This window comes from Tenebrio molitor, chromosome X (genome assembly GCF_963966145.1).
Source record: "Tenebrio molitor chromosome X, icTenMoli1.1, whole genome shotgun sequence".
Taxonomy (NCBI): domain Eukaryota; kingdom Metazoa; phylum Arthropoda; class Insecta; order Coleoptera; family Tenebrionidae; genus Tenebrio; species Tenebrio molitor.
Window position 1 is genome coordinate 7,847,735 of NC_091055.1, and position 12,246 is coordinate 7,859,980.

Sequence of the window (12,246 nt, forward strand, 5' to 3'; positions counted from 1 at the left end):
TAAAATGGCCCACCCGTCCCAAAAAAACCCAATTTACACACGAACTCATTAAATAAACTACTACATATTTTAACAGAAACCTAGTTTTACTGCACGTAAAAATCTTATCAAATATCCAATTAGGTAGATATATTTTATTTTGAAATAAAATAATTATCCACAACCACTGAAGAAAAATATTTTAAAATTAAAATTCATACAATTTTCAATGCAATTAAACTTTAATCTGTTATTATAATTTTTATTGAACTTTTGTCACAATAAATAAGAGAATTACCACTCAGAACCCAGGTTTAAACGATTTCATAATCTACCAGGGCAGACCATGGCGTTATAATGACGAAGTTCATCATGATGGTAATAACTCGGTATTAGATTTTATAAATATTTAATTTACATCACTATGTTTAATTCTTTTTTAATTTCACTGTACTGAGTTTTAAAATTTATCTATTAATTTTGAATATTATATTTATATCAATTCAACACTGACATGAAACTTAAAAAAAAAAAATTTGAAGACAACTTTTTAAAGAAGTTACCTATTTTATTTTGGATGGAATAATATAAATTAAGACAAAATACTTTTTTCGGAAATTTTTGTTTGAATTATTAAACTGAAAGATGAAATGCAAAAATTTAAATTAAAATAAAAAGGACTGGCATATTTCTAAAATTTTTACGTGCAATTTTATAAATTGAAAAATAAAAAATAAACAAACATTTTGTATTTTCTAAATTAAAAGTGAGTTCAATTACTGAGAGTTAATTTGCTTTTATATTACATATTTAGATCTGTTATATACCTACAACAAATTGATGAAAAATAATTAATTTGTGATAATAACGATACACTGTTATCAATCACCAAGGTTTTGATGCATAACTGATAAATGGTTATTATAAAAATACATACTAACAAAAATAACACTTATTATTAATAATTAAACAAAAGATATTTAACATTTTGTTTCTCTTAATTATTGATGACTTAGTAAGAGTGATAATTTGGTTTGATTATAGCAAATTGATGATATATAATTTGTGGTAATAGCAAAGGGTTATATCAGTCTAGAGATGGAATTTATTAGTTAAACAAAATGATATTTTAAACGTTAGATTTTCTTAATTATGTACTTTAATTTACTGAAATTTAGAATTTGCTTCCTTAAGTATTTGTTCAATGGAAAGATTTTGAATGTAACGTATACTGTCACGAAACATTGAAATAAATTCGTCGGAACCCTCAGAGTGAGTTAGAAACAATAGCAAAAAATAAAATTTAAATTTGGGGCGGCAAAAAATACCGTTTAATCCTGGCTCGGGATCGTCCATATTGTGCAACATAAAAGGAGTGAGTTTAGGGGCGACAACGAATGAAATTGGATAAACTCAAGTTGCGGTCGCTATTTGTAAGTGGAGTCCTGAAATATGAGCACCAATTATCTGCCACATCTGTAATGTTGCTATAAATTTGATTAAACATTATCGTCTCGCCAGTGAAACCGACTGTTACAAAGGAAGATCCCCGACCGCGTAGGTACACCAAAAAAAGGAAAAAAAGGAATTGAATTCTTTAGAAATGCATACAATGGTGTTAAGTGGCAATTTGTAAACGCTCACACCTTGTCAAAACACGAGCTTTTGGCGAATTTTACTGGAAATTGGCACACGTATTTATCCAAATTGACAGGCATTTTAAATAAATGTGGCAGGTAAGAGCCCAGGGTGAAACTGTTTTATTCGGCCGTAGTGTAATCTTAAACTAGTGATAATGGATTCTGTGATGTGCAGTTTGATGTAACCTGCTGCGGTTTGATGTTTGTCCTATGAAGGGTTATGTAATTGGTTTATCGAAACAACATTCTGAAGCTGTGACAGGGTTCAGTTCTATAACTAAATTACGGATGCTATAATGGATTTATTATAGTTAACAACAGCCAAAGTACTTTGTACACGTTCGTCACAACTGGACCTATAATTCGATACATGAACGTAGAATTTAACCGAATTAACGCGAATCATAATTAAACATTTTTTAATCGAGTTGTTTGCGCCGCCTCCAGTTGTAGGTGTCGCATAAAACTGAACGCCGTCGTATAATTTAATAAAATTCCAGTTTGTGAGCTTTTTAGTCAAGAGTTTATTAAATTACAAAATGCTTTTATGTCGAAACAGTTTCTATCTCCATACAACGCATAAATGTATTATAAAATTACGTATCACTTTAAAGGGTGTCGATAAGGCTACTTTAACGCGGAGGGTATTTTAACTATATTTCAAAGCTGTATTTTTGTATTTCTCATCTCATTTCTAAAAGCTTCTCAAAGTTAAATTATCATCGGCAAAGCTTTTACGTACTGCTCCCACCATTTAATAATATTATGCAACATAATAAAATAAATAAAATCTAAGTCCTAAAGAAGATTTCAAAAATCGAATGTTAATAATAAGGACTTTCAGAGGAAGCGGAGACAGAAATTCAATCCTAAACTAATACCCTTCCGGCCTGTCATTTTCTGGATTTGTGATCGAGTATTTGGATATTTTTCATCCGGAACTAAATATCGCTATTAGATAATAATTTGTCCGGTAGCAGAAAAATCGTTGGAGCTGTACGAATTGCGATGACGAGGCGAAGCGCGGAATGAATTTCCAATTATTAATTTGTACGATAAGCCGATTTGCTGCTGAAGTTATCAGTGAAAAGCTAAACCGCACTCCAAAATCTCTGAGGGGAGAAAACCTGTGTCTGATATCCCCTGTTTATGTTGTTCGTGTGGAGATTTAGATGCACTGCATTCAGCCCTGCTTCATTCGAAGTAATTACTGCAAGGACAATGAAAAAAGAAAAGGACTCACCGTTTCGGAGACAAACAGCAGCCCAACTTCACGTGCAGGATTCAACTTCACATGAAACTCCCGAAACGCGAAACTTCACTTAACATTTAACACTTATATTTTAGCGGGGGCGCGAAGTTAAGATTTTTAATAAACTTCCTGTGAGGGACGGGATTTAGATTGACAATACATATTAAAATTATCATTTCAGTTTATAACAGGTCAAATTGTTTAAAAATTTTCAGAGTAACCGATTAATATCAGCAAACAAATACTAAGTTGAATTTTTATCCAATTTAAAGTTAAATATGTATCAAGTGTCCATAAATATTTATTTATCTACTTGATATCTAGAGAGACATTAAATTTGTATCAAAATAATTTTAAAACAGTTTAAAATTTTTGACTAATTTATTTATATTTATTAAATTAATGTGTTCTAAAAATAAAATATTATAGAAAATAAAATTTGAAAATTCAAAACATCTTTTTTTAAACCAAACCACTTATTTCGTGAACGATAGTAAAACTTGGAAGGAATCTTTAAATTATGAAAAACATTTAAAACTATTAAGGAAATCTAGAGGATCTTGCCATCAGTTCCAGTTATAAATTATACTGAAGGCAAATAGAATTTAGTATATAAAATGAAAAATTAAATTTGGATATTTTACCGACTATTAAAAAAATAAAACTCACGATTTTAAAGTTGGAAATTTCGTCCTGCCACTCCTGAACCGCAATTCACTGTCAACTCATCTAGTTATTAATCAGTTCAAGTCCAAATGTTAAATGAAATGCATACCACATTCTCCTCGTTTATAAATTTCACGATTCTCAAGTATCTTAAAAGGCTACTATCGTTGCTTATTTATCAAATTTTACAAAACAATTCTACAAAAAAAATTGTTCTCACAAGATTGCAAGTGCTAATCTGTTTAAATAAATTTATCAACACAAATGAATTGTCACAATATTAAAATATAATTATTTGGACTTGAAAAGATTAAAATTCGAAAAAAAATTTTCTCCAAGCATCGCACTTACCTGAAACAAAATATAATGTTGAAATTTAACAATAGATATGCCTTGCTTTTATTTATTACCTTAAAGGACTTGAAGCTTTCAATCCCCGTCGTAGATGATCAACAAAATTATAAATCTGCAATTGCACGATAAATAAGCTCCAAGAATCCAAATGTATTCTACAAGTTATAAAGTTTAATATTTACTGGTATTAAGCTCAATAAAACTAAATTGAAATGTAAAAAGTATCAATTGAAATAACGAATAAATATTAAACAAAACTTTTAAGATATAAGAAAAGTTTTAACTAATAAAAGATAAATTGTTGAACAAGGACAAAAACCGTAAAATATTTAAAATATAAAAAAATAAATTAATAATTTAATTAATTTAATTGATAATTTTTTAAATAGAAATTTTACCAAGCAGAAAGTTCCAAATGTTAAAATAATAATAAATGATAAAAACATATGTACCTAGGTACTTTAGGTTGTTAAATATTGCAATTTTCCTATAAACTAAGTTGAATAAAAGTAATTTAAAATATAAATGATTTTATATGTTGTCCATGTTGCCGTACCAAATATAAAAACATAATAAAAACAAAATTATTTGTAAATGGAAATTATTGCAAAATGTTAAAGATTAAATTATAAGAATTTAAAAACAAACGAAGTGTTAAGTAGCGAAAATGTGTAATGCTACACCATGACAAAGCTTATAAAAAATTTGAAATGTAATGCAAAATTGTATCGAAAGACGACTCACTACTTGGACGAAGTGAATCAATCCCTCAAGAAATGAAGTCCACATCTCGACACTCGACACCATTACATGCAGAAATTCTACGACCACCTGAAACAAAATGAATCATTCGTTTTATTATTTGAATTGCGCAAAGGTTTTTTTTTTAATTATTTTTTGCAGAAGAAACATTCTATCAACTTACTTATTAACTATATTTCGATAAATATTGGCAGGAGCTTCTATTTATTCTTGGTCCCCACGGGTGTCTGCACCTGAAACTATTCCAGATTCAGCTACAAATTTTTGACCTAAGATAAACTTATATTAGTAATTTTAAACCAAAAACCAAAATAATCCAAATCAGTTGGCTCAAGTTTCGACGACAATTCTTGCCAAAATGCTACGTTATCCTCCGTCGGTCCTTTAAAATACAAGACCTGGCAGAGACTAACGTAAATTTTTAACAAAAACAAAGACCAATTTCCAGCGACGTGACGACATTTTGTGACGAAGTCCATGAAACACTAGCTGGAGATTATCAGATATTCTTCAGCTCCAACGGGTGTTTCAAGAATTCCATTACAATTTGAATTTCTCTTGGACTGCGAAATTAACAAAAATGCTACGTGGCAAACAATTACTGTTTGAGTTGGCAATAAAAGTGGTGACTTGTGTATGTCACGTTCCAACGACAAAACCATTTTATCAATAAAAGATTATAAAAACCAAGATGTTTAAATTTGAAGTTAATGTCAGCTGTCAATAATGACAATAAAACAAACGGAGGTACCATTCAGTCTTTCCAATTTCAAGTAAAATTGTTTATTGCCAAATGGAAGTTATTTTTGCTCACGCGGTATAAATCAGCTGCGATGTCAAAAATCCATTTACACGAGTCGTACAGTACAAGAATATAGATCCAGTTAAGATTAGTTCAGCTTTACAAGTTTACACACTTAAACCCTTTACTATTGTAAAGGTTCAATTGAGTATGTCATTACGCTTGACACATGCCACGGTATTGTATCTGTGTTGAAATATGGTTGTAACACAACAAAAAATATTTGTCCAAGTGCCAAATAAATTTGAAATCGGAAGAAAAAATTAGTAGATGAGAAAGGGTCAAGAGAGCGAGAGAGAAAGCGTGCGAAAGAAAGAGAGAGAGAGCTACCACCCCAATTATTTATGTTCTGATTAAACGATTTGAATCAAAGTAACCGTTGGTTTATGTTGCCACAAATAGTTGTATTTGTGTAGATCTGTGTGCACAACCCCCCTTCAAAACGTATTGGTTAATTTGAAAAGGGAGTGGTGTGATGATACTGTTTACTCAGAATTAATTGTTATAGGAATGGAAATAAATCGGTTTGTTGGGTTCTTTTTATTTTTGTGCAGCTGTGAAGCGGCACTGGACAAAAGATCATTAGCAAGAGTCGCCATTTCCGTTCGGTTGTCGGACCACCAAAGCGAAATAGGTATCAATAAAAATGTCAACTTATTGTTTTAACATTGTTATGTAGAAAAATAATTGTATTGATGCAAAAGAGAACAATAGAAGTTGTTTACACACTTTGGTCTATTTTCGGAAGGCAACTGTTTTAGTAACGAGCAAATTATTCTTTGTAAAACTAAGACATGTGATTAAATACTTTTTACTTTTATACATTTATTTACAAACGAAAATAAATAGTTCAGATTTTATTAACTGGGAAACTTAACTCTACTCAACAATATTATAAATTATTTACTTTTGTCCTTGGTTCCTGAATTTCCGATAATTTCTTTGAAAAGCTTTGTAAAGGACAGTGATCTCCAAGAAAAATTATTTCACCGATATTAAACACAGGCTGTCTAAAAAAAACCGGCCCACGCTATAACTTTGCTATTGATGACCCAAATGAAAAAAAATATACAGGAAACGAAATGGCTCTAAAAACACTAAAAACCATAATTTTTATACTATCTACCCACCCAATGGGCAACTTTAATTTTTCAAATGGTAACCTATATTTTTTTTTATTGATTCTGTTAGGTTTTTTTTTTGTGATTGTAATAAAAAAACTATATCTTTGATAACAAAATTTTCGAGAAAAAAAGGAAAATATGTATCAAACTAATTTTTATCGTCATATTAATGAAAAAGTCAAGTTAACCGACCTCCATTATTCAATGATTTTTATAAATTATAAGTAAATAAATAAAATTTGTAACATGAAGCGTGCGTAAAATTGACATTTAAGTGAAATCCAACACACTACCTACAAATTGTCGTTTATGAAATAAGGATAAATCTAATTTTGATGTAACAGTGTTTTTAGAGCCATTTCGTTTCCTGAATAATTTTTTTTCATTTGGGTTATCAATAGCAAAGTTATAGCATGGACCGTTTTTTTAAGACAGCCTGTATGTATCGTAAAATCGAAATTGTTGAGAAAAAAAAATTGCCAAAAAATCATTCAAATAATTAAATAAATAGTTTCAAACAGGTCACAAAATTTCGGTAATAACTACCGCCACAGTATAAAATTCGTTTAACACCCGACATATTGATATTTCAAAAAAATTAAAGATAAGATGGTAAGAATACACCCAAGACTTCTTTAAAATTAATTTGATTTAAACCAAACTAAACTTCCACAACTTCTTGGAATGAGTAACTGTTACTAATAAACTTTTTAAAACTATCTGAAATTTTTTTCTTGAGGTGTAATGTTTGTATTTAGAGGGAGTTTTACAATTGATTTAATTATTTGAAGTATAAACGAGTTTTTTACTGTGGAATTTTTTGTTTTAGATATAAATAAAAATGGCCAAGCTAGAGAAAAATTAATCCAACAATTCGCAATATTAAAATAATCTATTTTCTCGTCTTTGTTTTGATGAAAATATTGGGAAAATGTACTTTCTTTGTCTATTTTTTCTGCCGAGTCCTCCGGAGAAAGACTTTGCACACCTTTTAAATTCCAGAAAAAACATTTAGCCACTCTAGAAAATATTTTGCAATGTGATGCAGATTTTTTGCTATTTAAAAATCTCAAAAATTTCTTAGAAAGTTTACAAGACACGCTTTCCCCAAAAAAATTGACCAAAGGTTTACTAAAATCAAAAATGTAATTTCTTAAAAACTTCCAGTTATATACGTTCTGGTTTTATAATTTAAAATATGTAGTTAACATATTCTTTTATTGATTATCAAAAATGATGAGTTAAATATAATTTATAGAAAATGTTAAACACCTATACATAATTTATTTAAATTTAATTAATTAATCCAATCACTACTAAAAATTTGTCTGAAATAATATGCTATTAATAGTACTACTAATGCTAGCCTCCCATCTCCTTCTAAATCCCATAATTTCATTAAATCAGTTGGAACGGTTGGTTAACTCTTACATTTAAATAATAATGAAATTTTTAAATTAATATTCCCAAAACTGTGTTACAACATAGCCAAAAAAGAATCAATATAATTAATTATTACTAATACTTTATCGAAATTTTTACCAATTTCTGTTATAATGTAAGGCTACAAATTTGTTTAATTCTCAGTTAAACGACTGATTTTAAAAGTTTCGTGATTGCATAAAACTCTTTCAAGATAAATTTAATTTAAATCTATCAAAATTACTTACCAAAATTATAAAATAATCACTACTCAGTCACCAAGAACAAAAACTGAACTTCCAAATCAGAACTAATTAACTTTTATTAACATTAAATTAATTTAGTAAAAGAAAAATTTAGAACAACTCCACTCTAATAAATGTTGAGAACTAATGACACAATTTCTTGCGATCTGTTACCCCACCATTGACTTTCCAACTCCCGCAACTTCTTGGAATGGATAACATAACTGTTAGTAACGGCTATTTTTCAAACAATTTTTTTCGGCTTAAATTGTAGGACCAATCAGAATTATTTTTAATTTACACCGATTTTATACTTGTAAAAAAATGGTCAAAAAAACAATCTCAAAATAACTCAATTTTGTTTTTTTGCTCCCCAGGAGTATTCCTAGATTTTTATAACTACCTTTGGAGTAAATACTAGCCAAAGAAAAATAGTTATCTATTTCCTGCAGTTTAAAAATGTTGAAAATGTTTTTTTTTTTTCAAAATCAGGTTACATATTGTAAAATTCCATAAAACTCAAAATACATATTTATTAATTATGAAAAGGGGCTGTTTCAATTTTGTCAACTGCAGACATAGAATGTGTGATCTGTTAAAATCCGTTTGGATTTTATTATAAAAAATTCCAACAATGCTTCTCAGTAGTCGCAACCAAAAGATGCTTTTATCATAAGAAAGCTATAAAATTTCACCGGGAAAAATATCCCACTACCGTTTACATTCGCATAATTATTTTTGTTACAAAAAATTCTAGATGCATTGTCAAAAAGCACTTATATTTGATAATTTGAATTGCACAAAAAAAAATAAATTTTTATATTTTGGAAACATTTTTGGGCGAACAAGATTAAGGTAACTTTAAAACAAATTTGAATTAAACCAACAGAATTAGAACTTACCAAAAAATATAGAATTTTTCCTTTACAAAATCACTACCAAACTCTTGAATTAATCAAACTAATGTATTAGATCACTATTGGAGATTTTGCGAAGAACTAACGCTGCAATATGGCGGAATCTAATACCCCACCCCTGCCCTTCCAAGTCCCGAATTTCTTGGAACGAGCTCAGATCTGTTGCTAACGAGCTAACGGATAAAATTTGCATAAATTTAATTTATTTTGATGAAACTGTACTCGAGGCACCAATCAGAATTAATTAATAATGACTACTTTCGTGGTACCAACGGAAAAAATGTTTCCACCCTGTTTGATAAAACAAAACCAAAAAATACACAAGGAACAATAAGTCATTAATATGTACATTTTGATGATTATTCGCTCGTATTTGCATAGTTAACTCTTAAGAAGCTCTTAAGAAAAAAATAAAAACAAAAATCGTACACCAAACAGTTGTTCAAGACGATTTCGTCAGAAAATTAAATTTCATGAAATATCAATATGGCTGTGGAATTTGTGAAAATTTTAAGCCGCCATTACTAAATTGGACCAAAGTAGAGAAAAATTCTTCAAAAAATGATAAAAAATGATAATTATCATAAAAAAATGTATTTTTCTCTACATTGGAAAGAACGTAAAAGAAGTATACTTTCCTGGTTTGCCGGCTGCCCCCTTTCAGCGATGAGACCTCTTCTACCCTTCGGCTGCTTCCACCAAAGGAAAATCGCGCACCAACACTTGAAAGCAAAAACTTTCTTCACTACCAACAAGTGACCATAAGCTCTTTCTCAAACAACAAAAATTACACCAAATAAATAATTATTTGCAACAGGAAAAGATTTTTTTGCAGAGCTTCTTTCTGGTCACTTGTCACTAGTTTTGCAAGACGCTTTGTGCCTTCTAGACTTGGCGGCAGATCTTTTAAATACTCCCCCACCTCCACTAATCACGCGACAAATCGGTTACAAATCTGATTGGTCAATTATTGTTTTAACGGTCAACTTCTTAATCATCCAAATTACTGTTTCCATTAAAAGTAATTTTTGAAAAATTTTTGGGAGTAGGGGTTAGGTGGGAAATAACTAAATGTAATTTTAGAGGTGCTTGGTTTTTGGAAAATTTTGTGTTTAGGGTTGACCACTGGTCTTTAGATTGACTAATGTAGTACCCAGGGTAGCAACAGCCCCAAATTATTGAAAATAGACGACCAATCATGTTAGAATTCGTCATGAAATCTGATTGGTCAATTATTATTTTAACCGCCAACTTCTTAATCATCTAAATTACTGTTACCATTAAAAGAAATTTTTGAAAAAAAATTGGGAGCAGGGGTTGGGTGGCAAATAACTAAAAGTAATTTTAGAGCTGTTTGGTTTTTGCGAAATTTTGCATTTAGAATTGACCAGTGGTCTTTACATTGACTGATGTAGTCCTCAGCATAGCAACAGCCCTAATATTTTGAAAATAACCGTTATTCTCCAGATCGTTCTATTTCTCTACTGGAGACAAGTTTTACTCTAGTTCATAATCAGCAAAGATTTGTTTTGAAAATTCTGAAAATTACTCTATCTTCTTCTTATGCTAACTTTTGATCATACTGAATTCAGATTAGCTTATCTCAAACCAAAATTATGTCCAGCAAACTTCCCGCCAAATTCTACAAAAACATTTTTATTTTATTTTTATTCAACTAACCAGAACTAAATTTAGATTATGTATATTATTTCCATGGTTTTGTTGGGGATACAAATGAAAAATATGTATTTCTTACTAGATAGCATAACTTATTTGTTTGGTAAATTTTTACTTATATTTCTTCTACCAAAGAAAGGCATGAAATTTTACTTAATTATAATTATAAAAATATGTATTCTGTTATGATTATTAAAGAATTTTATTTTTTAAGATTAATTTTTATTTTATTTAGATTTATAGGCTTCAATAATTAAATATCAAGGTCAAACTGTGCACACGGCACTATGGAATTTTCTTGGATCATAACTACAGGCTGTACAAAATATCGAATTCACTTATTGGAGAACAAAGGATTTTTTAAAAATATTTGCATAATTAAAAAACCTTTTATCGGCTAAATTTTAAAGTAAACTTTAAAGTAATTTCAGAAACATTTTTTTTAATGTTATGTAATTATGTTATTAATATAAGTTGTCTTCTTTTTTTTTAATATTTATTATTTATTAACTATAACAGTGTCTTAGACGGCTAGGGCATGTGGAGAGGTTGGATGAAGGAAGAGTTCCCAAGATGTATTAGATGAGGTGTGGAATAGGCGGGAAAAGGAAAAACGGTAGATAGAGGACCAGATGGGAAGCCGAGGTAGAGGGAGATGTTTGGTTATCGGTTGGGGAACAAAAGCGAAAAACAAAAAGAAGTGGAAACATGTTACCAAACAAACCATGGGCTATTTATTAAGAAAATGTAATCTGGTTAATACAGTGAGTTTTTTTTAAGACTGGCCATAGGGTTTTACATGCTAATTTTTCAACCTCCTGTTAACTTTTGTTCTGATGAAAATATTCAAACCATTTTTGGAACAAAGTTGGAAGATTTTTTAAACTATCGGATAGATTACAATTCAATATCCCAAACTGTCGAAAAAGTTGTGAAAAAAATATTTTTTAGCGCGCCGAAAGCGTCCAAAAGTGGAGATCGTCAGGTGCTGGTTGAGGCGACAATGGCGCTACTCTGGCGGCCGCTCGACGTACTATTATTTCGGCGCCCTAAAAATATTTTTTTCACAACTTTTTCGACAGTTTGGGATATTGAATTGTAATCTATCCGATAGTTTAAAAAATCTTCCAACTTTATTCCAAAAATGGTTTGAATATTCTCATCGGAACAAAAGTTAACAGGGGGTTGAAAAATTAGCATGTAAAACCCTATGGCCAGTCTTAAAAAAAACTCACTGTATATTTAAAGCAAAAATTCACAGTGAACCGTAATTAAAAAAAAGCGATTATTTTTTCTTTCTTTGAATAAAAATTTGCATTAGTTGAGAAATTATAATTAATAATTGTACCTACCTAAAAACCTAAAAGGTCAAAATCAGATTGATTGTAATTTTATTTTAGTATGAG

General features: G+C 29.7%; 1 long non-coding RNA gene across 2 annotated transcripts; it reads right to left on the bottom strand.

The window, feature by feature from the left end:
* Positions 1–269: 269 nt before the first annotated feature.
* LOC138140332 (uncharacterized) lies at positions 270–8,374 on the bottom strand. 2 transcript variants are annotated; one of them, XR_011162485.1, is made up of 6 exons: positions 8,250–8,374; positions 4,817–4,892; positions 4,636–4,722; positions 3,948–4,003; positions 2,863–3,735; positions 270–2,808 (listed from the first exon to the last, which is right to left on the bottom strand). It is a non-coding gene; the product is annotated as an uncharacterized lncRNA (long non-coding RNA). The 2 variants fall into 2 exon arrangements; XR_011162484.1 differs by having other exon boundaries at positions 2,863–3,888.
* Between the last annotated feature and the right edge of the window lie 3,872 nt (positions 8,375–12,246).